This window comes from Poecile atricapillus, chromosome W, assembly GCF_030490865.1.
Source record: "Poecile atricapillus isolate bPoeAtr1 chromosome W, bPoeAtr1.hap1, whole genome shotgun sequence".
Classification (NCBI taxonomy): Eukaryota; Metazoa; Chordata; class Aves; order Passeriformes; family Paridae; genus Poecile; species Poecile atricapillus.
The window spans coordinates 89,006,608-89,019,130 of NC_081288.1; the positions used below are offsets into that span (position 1 = coordinate 89,006,608).

The window sequence follows — 12,523 nt, forward strand, 5'->3', positions numbered from 1 at the left end:
AAGGGGATACAATGGAGGATTCACCATGTGGCCGGGAAACACGTGGCCAGTGCCATCTTGGCTCTCAGCCATGTGGGGATAGGAAGATACATTTTCTGTAACACTGCAAGGGTATAGGGAGGGAGCCTTGATGGCTTGTGAGGCAGGACTGGGTGACTGAGAGAGACACACCGGACTAGAACTTGTATTGTTTGTCTCGGGTATCTTTCCCAGTGGGGGAGCAGAGGTTTTGGGGGAAGAGTTAGGAAAGTTAGGTGGATACTGTGGTGCTTGTTTGTCTTCCGTTTTTATTTCTCTGTTAATTGATTCTTTTCGAATTAAAAGAAAAACCAGGAGGAATTTCAGGGCCGATTTGTCTCCTCCTTCTATTTTTAAGGTTAATAAATTTCCAATTTCATCCCAGGCAGTTACTGAATCTAATTTTAACAATTCGATCTGTTTACTTTGTTGAGTCAAATATGATACAAACTGTTTTATCTTATGTTTTGAAATTTTTACATTTGTGGTTTTTAAAAAATTCTGTATTTTTTGTGTATGACTCCTTTCTTGTGTGCATAGCCGGGATCCCATTTTGGAGGTCACAGCAGCTCTGCACACAATCTGTCTATTTTCCCTACCACAGAAAACAAGGTTGCACCAAAAGGATTACAATTAAATTCACACTGTACAGGCAGCAGGGAGAATTCCCTCTCCCCCCCACCCCGTCTCTGCCCATGGCTGGGGGAACCCCACACACTCGGGGATGCTGCTGCTGGGAAGGAGTTACACAGAACACAGTCCCCCGGGGTCTGTTTCACTCTCCACCCCTCCCAGCCCAGTGTCGGAGTTCAATCTTACCTTTTTCTGTCGTTTTCTGGCAGTGGAAAGATACTTGTTGCCCTGGAATCGGTCCTCTGGTGCTGGAGGATTTACGACTCCTTTTCGGAAACTTTTTTTGCTGTATTTTTTAAACTGCATCCAAAGTCTCCAAAGAACGGCTCACCCTGGCTCCGATAAGCCTTTAACGTGGGCTTGTTCAGCCCCTACGTCGGGCGCCACTCTGTTGCCATCCTTCTCCCCGATGGGACCCCTTTTTCCCACCCCCCGTGGTGAGAGCCTGCTTGTCTCTGGGCACAGGCGGCGGAGGGGATCCTGGAGTGGATACAACAGGGACTCAAAGTATCTAGACACAGGAGGCTCAAACTTGCTGGAATAATCCCGGGTTTATTGTCTGTCATCCATTCGGGGCAAGAGAGAGCGAAATGCTCTGGGTCTTATCTCTTATACCAGGGGGCAGGGGTGATTAGGGGATGCAGGCAGGTCACAGCCAATGGGACGGGGGAAGGGAAAGAAGGTTCTCAGGTAGGAACTAACATTACACAAAACAGAGGTGAGTTTTACCCTTGGGAGGTACCAAGATTTTTAGATGCACTACAACAGGGACCCTCCCCAAAGCCATCAAAGGCGCTAGACACAGGGACCAGTCAGCTAGCTAGCTACCTTTACCAACTAAAACAAACCTGCAGTTGCCATTTTCAATCCCTTGAACAGATCTTCAATCAAGCTAGAAATGAAGACACAGACATCATTCTTCTCTAAATTTTCTTCTACAAGTACAAAGGAGTCCATCTTCACACAGCTGCTTAATGTGAATAATCTCTAGTGTAACTTTTCTCATGACAAGATATGATCAGGTCTTTTATTCTTACAGGAATTTAGATACATTGACAAGCTTCTGACAATACCTTTATGTTTCAACAGTACTTGCAGCTTATATACTATGAACCATCTATAGCAAGAACCAGTCTTACAATTGTTTTCAAACTCTTCTTTCACAAAATAAGACTCATCTCTAAATTAACACATGTACTTATTAAAATAGACCAAGTTTAGAGTCTCCACAATTCTCTTCTCAATTCAAAACACCAACAATCCTAATTCTAATCTTTTAACTGGGTCTACTTTTGCTTCTGTAATAAGCACAGCTACAAAACAACACAAGCACTCCTAGAGACATGTGCACTCTCTTGGCAAATTCAAAAGAACAAGAAATTATGGCAGTTCTGAGCCTGATCTTCAGCTAAACACACCATCACAATAACTCTTTAGAAATCATCAGAGAGATGATCAGCATTTCATATTGTGAAAAGAGAGACAAAATAATTTTCAGCAGCAGTAAAAAGATTTACAACAATCCACAGGATTTTGCTTTTAGGCTGGCACCAGGTTCTGCTGTTAAGAACCATGGGCTGTGCCCATCAGCATGGGACACAAACAACATTAGGGTTAACAGCTCTAACACTTATTGACAAACTGATAAGTTTTCACTTTAAGAAGTGACTACTATGCAAATTACTGTAACTTGCCTTTAAAATTAAAATCAACCACTATGATATTCTATAATATTCACTAAAGTAAAGGAATTGGAAGACATGCTAAGAAATGGGTTTGTTTATCTACAAAACAAATATTGCAGTCATCTAAGAAAAAACAAACAGAGCTTACTTCTTTTTCCACTTTCTCCCAGGATGCATTTCTTGGAATTCTTCTAAGCCCCCCTCCAAACTTCTCTGTTCTTCCTGAAATCTCAAATTTTAAGCACCGACACAGCTTACTGCTGCAGAAGCCCACAGCACAATCACACACGGAATTCTCTCAGAACCCGGGAAAACAAAGGCTTGCAACTTGCAGCTCCCTTGGGTTGGAGCTGATACCATACACCAGTACTGCTCCATATCTCACACATCTGGCTAAGAAAAAGCTCTCTGAGACAGTTTGACACCAGTCTTTACTCCTGGAATCACAGAACTTAATGTGCCCGAGGTCTCATAAGACCCCGGCATAGAAAACCTGGGTCCCAGAGGGACTCACCCAGCTCTCTCACCATTGGGCATGTTCCCGGCCTGTTTCACAGCTTCAGGCGGTTCCAGGAGTCACTGAGAGCTCCTCCGATCCCCCTGTGCCTGGAGCAGGGAACCCGAACCAGCATCTGTGGTTCAATCCAGCCTGCCTGCAGCTGCCTAAACACAGCTCTGCGGCTTGAGAGCTCCAAATAAGTTTAAACAATCCAGGGGCACCAAGACCTAGAAGGCCCCTGCTCTCACTTTACTCAAGAGGGATGAGCTGAACTCATCCCCTCAGGGCACCCTCCGTGCCCGGATCTTATCAGGGTTCAGTCTGATTCACCGCCGGCCGGAGCTCCAGGAGTCCCTGCACTCCTGAGGCTGACCCGCCACTCCGTCTCAATAGCTTGACAGGGAGTAGCTCTGGGAGCACGATCTCCCAGAAAAAAACCTTTCACCACCGCCACAGTGGGGCAAAAAAACTTGTAAAAAAACCAAAAAACCAAAAAACCAACAACTTCAAACGCTGAATCACATACCAGCTCACCAAAGCGACCCCTCCCCCGCAAGCAGCTCTTGTTGCCCGGGGGGGAGGAAAGGCACGGAGGGAAGATCACCACTAAAGATAACCTTGGCTCTGCTCTGAGACCAGAGCCACCACCCCGCTGAGAACAGATTTGATACAACTCCTCCGCGGCTCCTGGACTACAAGTCCCAGCTCCGGTTTGCCACCCCGGGGCTCCAAGATAGGAGCTCGCAAGGAGGAAGCGAATCACTCCATGTGTCCCCACCGTGATCCAGTCCCTGTGGAAACATTGACCCGTGTTCACTCTTACTCCAGCACAGCACAGAAAACCTTTCCTCTTTAACAACACAATACAATTGCTCACCCTCACTCCAGCACAGCACAGAAAACCTTTCCTCTTTAACAACACAATTCCAAAAAAAACCACGAAACTTTAACACAACAATCACACCTATTTACGCATTCTCACATTGTCTTTTTATGGATTTTTAGATTTGGGTTCTTTTTCCCTTTGAACTGAAGATTGATGAGAGGGAGGCGGTTTTTTCTCTCGTTCGGTCTCAGTTGTTTATTTTTTCTTATCAGCATTACAAGGTACAAGGAGCTATGTGCACTATGATAGAAAAGAGGTAAAATGGCTAACAAAGATCTTCTTCAAGGTCTTTTATATGTCCATTTACCCAATTAACAGATGCCAACTAAGCTATTTTTCTTAGTGACCCAATGACCCAACACCTGTGTGCTGCACTGTGACATTTTCTACCCAATCACCTACTACTACCCAAACACCCCTAGGAGAAGAACATGAAGAAAGAAGAAGGACAAGAGACAACACCCTAAATCCTCCATCTTGTCTCCTGTTCTCTAAACTACTTTTTCACCCAGTGATTTAAGAAACTTTCTAATCTACACATTTACACATTTCCTATCTAACTTTAACATTTGTTTTCATGTATCACCATGAAAACATGCACATGAATTTCATATTATATGAAATTCAGTGTTTCTTTGAATCTTGGAACTAAATATTAAAAGCAAGGGCACACAGTCTGTATCTCAGACTCCAACATCACATCTGTTCCATTCAACTCCACCCAGTCACAGCAAGACAATAAGGTGCTCTTTACATCCCAGTTACTTGTTAATATCCGCCCATGGGCACTGTAATATGTCAAATATCCCAAGTTTCTTGGATTATTCCTCAATTTGGCAGTTTTAAGTCCAAATTTCTTGGATTTAATCCTCAACTTGACAAAGTTTTAGAAAATCCACATTTTACTCTGTTTTCCCAGTGGATTGTGCCAGGTAAACCTTCGGCTCCCTTTCCCGAGGGGCTAATCCCTCCCCTGAGACCCAGTCCCAGTAACCCCGGGGGTATCTTGAAATCCCCGCTTCCCGCTCCCCCCAAAGATTACTTACAATCTGTCTTCTTCTTTGGATATTCGTGCACAAGAATTATGGAGCAAAAATACCGCGGTTTAGGGAGCCTTTTCCCCTTTCCTTTGCTTTATTTCTTCTCCTTCTTGTCCTCGGGGTTTTGACCTGCAGCCGCTTGGTTCATGCTAGGAGAAACGGAGTGGGGTCTGCTGAACTCAGCAGGGGCGCGCCTGTTTCCCCGTTCTGGATCTCCGGTGGTCCTAGAGGTGAGGTGCTTATCCCAGACAGAGCCCCCAAAATTATTAAAAACGAGATTCACTTAATAAATTATAAAAATAATTTAATATAAACAAAAAGACAATTTGGAGACAAACGAAATAAAGCAAAGAGTTAAAACGGCTGGGTGCCCTGGCGGGTTGCCAGGAACACACCTGGTATCTTGGGAACACTCTTTTTTTCCCCTCCTGCTGTGAGGATTTTATGCATATTCAAAACATGTCCCCTCCCTAGTTCTGCCTTCTTAGAATATGCTTTTGCACAATTTTTATTTTCTGCTGGTCAGCACTATTTTTGCTGGTCATCATTATTCTTGCTGGTCATCATTATTTTTGCTGACCACCATTATTTTGAGTCTGGTTTCCTTTCTTCTGCAAATGGTCAGTGTAGATAACAGTCCGGGCCTCTCATCCTTCCTTTGAGGGCAGCTGGGCTTCATATCTTCTGCTGATAACAGTTTGGGCTCTATTGTTCTCCTGATAAGCAGCTTGGGCCCCACTGTCCTTGCCCTCTGGGGTTTCCTTGCCCTGTACCTAGGAAATTCTTTTAAGCTTAAAACTTGTTAGCAAGAAAAAAGTACATACATAGCTAAAAAGTATTTAACATATAATATTCATCTGCGAAAGCCAATATCACAATACAAATTTATAACAATATAGATTAAGTGTTAATAGAATTAAGAATAGTCAAGTTTTATTATGTTTAGGCTTGAATGTTTTTAAGTTAAGTTTTATAACTTAGATATTCTTTTAAGGTTAAGTTTGTTATTTCCTTTTGTCATAAATAATTATTGTTAGGTTTAAATATTGTTTAATTTAAATTGTTTTATGTTTTATTGGAGACACTTGTCCAAACTGCAAAGTATAGTTATTTTTCTAGAGAAATGAAGATAGCCACAACTGAAACAGCTGTGATAGAACACTGATGAAACCTGCTTGTGGATGGAAGTGAATGCAGTCTGTGACACCCTTGACTTCATCGGGAGTTCTATTGTTTGTTGCAATCTCTGCAGTTTTGTTTTTTATAGCTTTCTTATTTTTCAGTGTTTCCAGATTTTTAAGAAGATGTACCATTGCTGAGGATCAGCTGCCATGGGAGAGGCTTCAGATTAAACCAACTGCTGCATGGTTTAATTGGTCTGGTATCTAAGGCTTCTGATCATTTGCTTTGTACAAATGCATTTTAACAGTTTGCTGTGCTGTAAGCATCTCATAGCTGCTACCATTGAGAACTTTGTTTTAGAAATATGTTAAGAGGCATTTTTCCAGTTTAAAGCCTAAGGCCCTGGCCAAGCCTTGACTTTACCTGGATGGAATGTTTGCCAACAGATCCAGATGTTTTCTGTACCAAATCAGTATTTGAGTCACTTTTTGACTCAGCAATTTGACCCTATTAATATGACAGCTGGATCAATTTTGAAGTGAGCTTGGAGAATCATTTCCAGAGGTGGTTCTCCAATCCTTCACTGATTTTTTTGTTGTTTCTGTTTGTTTGCTAGCTATGGGATGCTGGTGCAGTGTTTTAGTAATTAATAGTAGTTTTGTATTACATATGTTATTAATAATGTTTATGATTTAATTGATTTTTAACTGGTATAGGTTCTTATTCATTGTGTATATGGTGTTGTGTTAATGTTGATGTTTATAACAGAAGTACATCTCATTTTTATTTTTTTTAAGAAAACGGGGGAGATTGATGCCCTAAAAGCATTTAATTAGTGTAATTCATTAACTTCAAGGGGAGAAGTGTCTGTGTTTTGTTGGCAGGTCCAAAAAGGTCACCTGTCCATCTGACCAGACTGTGTGCCTCTGAACACACGAGATCCAGTGAACAGAGAAGTCACCACACAGCCTTGGTACTCCAGACATGGATCAGAAGTGGACCTGTCAGGACACAGTTGTGTCTGAACACTACACAGACAGTTTACCAACAGAACTTTTATGCTGTTATTATGATGTTGTGTCTCTACCAATTTTTCAGTTATCCTTTAAGATTTAGAAGGATCTGAAGAACAACCTGAACATCAAAGCCCTTAGTCACCGATCAGCTGCCAGCTGACATCATGGGAGCAGTGAACGTTCCAAGACCGAATGGTGTTAAATCATAGTCTGTTTGTGAGAGATATTCTGTAGAAGATCTAAGAAAAGTGTAGAGACTCCATCTAACTGTATATAAAGCAAATTGTAGTTGTGTTTTTACCCTTTCAGCAAATTGCTTTCACGCTTAGACTACATATATACCAGAGCACGTGTGTTAAAAGTAGTTAGATAATAGTTTAAGTGTTTAGCTTGTGTAGTAATTGTTATGTTAGTATAAAGTATAAGTATTCCCCCTTCAAGAGGTAGGGTAAGCATCTTTGAAAGTTCAATTAACGTTAAAGTTTTAGCTGTGAGTTTGCAAGTATGGTGTCATTTACATGGTAAACTGCTTATAGTAATTGTGCTGTGTATAGTCATGACCAACTGTCTGCTAACTAACATCCAAAAGCGGCAGAACATATGGGTCACTCTGGCACATTGAACTGGCCAAAGGTCAATGTGTTTGAGCCTAGCCACATCTGGAGATCCTTTTCGCACCTGTCTCATAGGAGTCCCTGAATGGGATCCTCCAGCATTTAAAGGTTTATTTGGTAATGAGACTTGACTGAATCAATTGGCAATGTTGCAAGAGTGCAGTCGCACTGTTGGCTTCACATTAAGACAACTTGAAGCCTATTGGCAAGCAAAAATTACCAAAGTTCTCAATGTTACCATACAGCCCTCAGAAGAATCAGATTTGTTAAGTTCCACCAATACCTCAAGTGGATGGATAATGCTTGAACCCCCAACAAAAGCCATTCTAACAAAGTAATGCGGCACTGGGCTGCAGTCAACCCTATAGCTGATCTCGTTACTACCATTGAAAGTAAAGCCTTTATTCGTGGTGCAATCTCACTGAACAATTACCAATGCGATTACCTAGTTCCATATTCCTAATCTGTGGAGATAGAGCATGGAATTAGATTCCTGCTAGTCCACATAGAAGACCCTGTTATCTTGGGAAATTTACTTTGTTTCCATCCAAGCTTACACCAATTGCTGAATGTAGCTGATAAAATGAAAACCATCAGTCAAAGCGAAGCCTGAATGAATTAAGGCTTAGCAACTCTAAAAAGGCTCGCTTGTTAGACTAAGGAAGAATTAAATTTAACATCCACAATGTTAAGTGAGCTTTCAGCCGATGTGAGTAGTGTACGTCTTGCAGTATTACAAAATCGAGCTGCAATTGACTTTTTGCTCTTAGCACAAGGACATGGTTGTGGGGAGTTTGAAGGCATGTGCTGCTTGAATCTTACTGATCATTCAGCTTCCATCCATAAGCAACTACAACAGCTACAGGATGAGTTGCATGCCCTGAAGGAAGATAGTGATCCCATCGGAAGTTGGTTCGCCCGCTGAGGCATCACTGGATGGTTGAGGTCTCTTGTGCTAGAAGGGGGACGGACTTTACTTATAGTGTTAATTGGGATGACAGTCTAAGCTGTATGTTATTTTATCCAAAGCCTGGTTTGTGCAAAAAGAGAAAGGGGGAATTGTTGATATATTTTATATATTAGTAAAGGCCTGTATGCACAAACCAGCCTTTGAAATAAGTCGTGATATTAAAGGCTAAAGTCCTTGAAACCTTCCTGCAGAAGAGAGAGTAAAGCAAAACAATATCCTTGTATGTAGGAGAAAAAATGTAAACCTGTGTGTGTTAGCCAATAGTAGCTTGCTCTGCCCGCAGACCCTGTAAAACCCTATAAAAGGTGTGCTAAAGATAGAAATAAACGGTGTTCACGTTTACTTCTGTTAAGGCTGGTGAATAAACTGGCGGTCTCTCAAAATACCTGGGCCTTTTTCTTTGATGCCCTGTATCCCTGAAGTCTCATGTACTGCAGTAGCTTTCCTTCTTCTGGGGGAGCCTCCCAGGATTCCAGATCTTTGGCAAGTTGCTCCCAAACAGAGTAGAAGAGTTTTTAAATCCTTGAGGCAATATCATCCATGTGAGCTAGGATTTGTACCTGCTTTTGGGGTTTTCCCATTCAAATGTGAAAATTTTCTGGCTGTCCTCATGGATAGGGAGGCAAAAGAAGGAATCTTTCAAGTCTAAAACAGTAAACCAAGTTAGCTCAGGTGTCAGGCATGTTAGCAGAGTGTATGGATTTGCAACCATGGGATAGAGATCCTCAGTTATTTTGTTAACAGCTCTTAGATCTTGTAATATCCGGTATGACCCATCAGGTTTTTGGACTGGCAAAATGGGAGTGTTGAACTCAGACGGGCACTCTTTTAACAATCCTAATTGCAAAAAGTTTTTAACTATGGGACTAATTCCTTCCCTATCTTCATTTTTCAGGGGGTACTGTTTAATTCTAACTGGTTGTTTTCCTTCCTTAAGTTTGATTAATATAGGAAGTGCATTTTTCACTCTCCCTGGTACATTGGAGGCCCACACTCCAGGAAACACTTGATTTATTATTTCTTTGCTAATTTCTCCCTCTGTTTGAATGGCTGTCAACATTAAATCTTTAAATTTAATGATTACTTGTAATTGTTCTAACAAGTCCCTCCCCAAAAGGTGTCTCAGGGAGCTGGGCAGATATAAGAATTCGTGAATGCCCCATTGCTTTCTAAGCCTATACTTTAATGGTTTGCAAAAATATGCTTTTTCAGGTTGGCCAGTTGCCCCTATTACTGTAACATAATTCTTCCCCACAGGTGCCAAAGTCTTATTCAATGCTGAATATTTTGCCCCCGTGTCAAACAGAAATCCCATTTCTTTCCCTTTTCCCCTCAGTTTCAATTTTATAACCAGTGGATCTTCTGGGGTGAGATCTACTGGTCCTCCTTAATCTTCTTTCACATATGTAACCACTTTTCTTTTTCCCGGTCTCCCTTTTCCTGAAGACCACCCCGTCTTCCTTTTGGGCATTGATTTTTCCAGTGACCATACTTCTTACAGATCGCACACTGGTCTCTGCCCAGCAGGGATGGGCCTTGTCTAGGTGGTCCCTGTCCGCATCTCCCTCTATCCCTCTCACAACAGCTACAAACTTCTTCATTCCTTGTTTATACCCTTCTTTCCAGTTACTAAAGACTCTCCACGCCTCGTCCAACAAAGTCTTCAAGTTCCTCCCATCCCCCCCCCCAAAGCTTTTGAAGTTTATGTTTTGTCACCCATAGATTGCCCAGGAATAAATTAACTAACTGCTGTATCCCTACTTCAGGTATGATGTGTGACAATGCATGGCATCTCTTAATTTTTCGGGGAATTCGGATGGTGACTCAGAGGGCCCCTGCTTGACTGCGTATAAAGCTGGCCAATTTATAGTTTTGGGAATGGCTCTTTCCATCCCCTTTGCGATCCACTCCTGAGAGCTTTCCAATTTTCTCAATTCTGCAAATCTGTTTGGGTTCCACTGTGGGTTTTGGAGTGGGAAATAATCTTTCACATCCAATTGTTGGGTTTTATAATAATCTTCTGCCAGATCCCCTGCCATTTTTATAATTAATTGTTTTCTGTCTCAGTCAGTGCATCCAATAATAATTGCATATCACTCCAATCCGGACTGTGTTGTTTTATTATATATCACAGATGTTTATCTGTGTTAACTGGATCGCTGTGGTAATTTTTAGCAACCTTTTCCCATGCTTCCAAATCAATTGTGGAGATGGGAACTTTAACCAATACCACTCCTCCCTCTAGTCCCACTGCCTCACACAGAGGTGCCTGTAATATGTGTGTCTCTTGTCTAGTCTGGTGTACAATCAGAGGGGTGTCTGCATCCTCTGAGTCTGCATCCTCATCCCTTTCTTGTCTTATGTGGGGAGGCTTAAGCAAATAGTCCACCAGATATTGTTCTTGGGCCACAGTCTGGTAAACCTAATTCAATTTTGTAGATATTTTCCCTATACTACACGCTGAACAACACCGCTAAAGCCTTCCTCTCTTAGTTTTATTCTCCTTCTCCAGGGCCAATACCAGAGGGTCAGATGGAGCCCTGATCCCACAATCCCTCTGCCATTCCGGGTGATTTTGAAGGGAGAAAAACATATCAGCATATGATACCTCTGTCCACTTCCCTCTTAAGAAATAGCATGAGTTGCAATAGTGTGTTATAATCCAAAGTTCCACTAGGTGGCCACCTCGCTCCATCAGCTCATTTATATAGTGGCCACCAGTCCTTGCAGAACCTGATAAGATCTTTCTTCTCAGTTCCCCCACACCCAGCAATGTCTTCCCAATGTGCAATAATACAGCCTAGCAGACTCGCTTTAGGGATCTCTTTACTTTGTCCAGTTCCCATTATGTCTTTCTTCTTGTCCTCTCCTGTTTCCACCCAAACTTCTCCTTTCACAATTTCACTGCCTCTTCCCAGTATTCTTCCCACACACAATCCAAATTTGCAAGCACCTAATGTGACTTTCCACATACCAGTCTCAGAATTTTAGGTTCAATGTCAACTTGATTAGGATGATTTTTCACTTCACACGTGGGGCATACACCCTGTTGGTTATTAGAGCAACAATACCAACGTCTTTCACAATCTCTACACTGCAATAAAACCCATGCCAGATGCCAATCCCTTGATCCTCTGACAGCTCTAAATCTCCCACAAAGACAAGCTATCCCATTCACCTTCCGTGGAATACTCAGGGTCTGTACTGCGGGTTGTTCCCAGTCCAAGGCCACCAACCTCCCTGCAGAGGTTTTGTATATTCCTCCTATATAGGCCCGATCATTCCCTCTTTCTCTCCAATGATTCACTGGGTCAATCAATTCCCAGGGATCATGCCCAAACCACTGCTGAGGAAAGACTCTTTCAATTTGTCTATCCACGGTTAAAACAAATGCTAACCACTTTGCATTCAAGCACAACACTCCTCGTTCACACTCAGATTCTCCCCACACTGACCCCAGTTGCTTCACTTTTCTCCGACTGCCTCAGTCGCCCGAGGTTGGAACTGCAGATAGAGTTCCACAATTGCTCTGCACCTCTGGTGCATCTCGCTCATTCACATACGGAACACACTCAATGATTCAGCATCTCCGGATGTAGCATTCACACAAAATAGCAGCAAAACAAGGGTTCGCTTGACTTACCCCCAGAGTCGCTAGCGATCTGCTCTATCAGCTCAGCAAAAACCCCTCCATCAGCCGCCCTACTGGCCAAGGATCAACCCATTTCCCTCTGTCTCTGGCTCCCTCCTGGACAGCTGTTTGCAAGCCCACCGGGACTATGCTGTGCATCAGACGTCTCTGCATGACTTACCAGCAGCCGTTTCCTTGATATTTAATACATACCTTTATCTGCAATGCCTGCAGGTCGTTTTCTGTCCCCGCGGTGAGCGAACTGAGGTTCGGGGTCCCTCCTGAGAAAGTCCTGGGGGGCACGCCAGGGAATCTGTTTCTTGGCCGCTCCCGCAGCCAGATAGAGATCCTCCTGACTGGCTCGCCAAAATGATTTGTGGAAAGAAAACTCTATAACCCACAGAGTAAA

General features: G+C 42.6%; 1 long non-coding RNA gene across 1 annotated transcript in view; it reads left to right on the forward strand.

The window, feature by feature from the left end:
* Window positions 1–12,523, forward strand: part of LOC131591663 (uncharacterized) — a 122,903-nt gene that overhangs the window by 22,459 nt on the left and 87,921 nt on the right. Inside the window, exon 2 of the long non-coding RNA XR_009280436.1 lies at window positions 6,768–6,922. This is a non-coding gene — a long non-coding RNA (uncharacterized LOC131591663). The remainder of the gene's footprint in view (window positions 1–6,767; window positions 6,923–12,523) is intronic.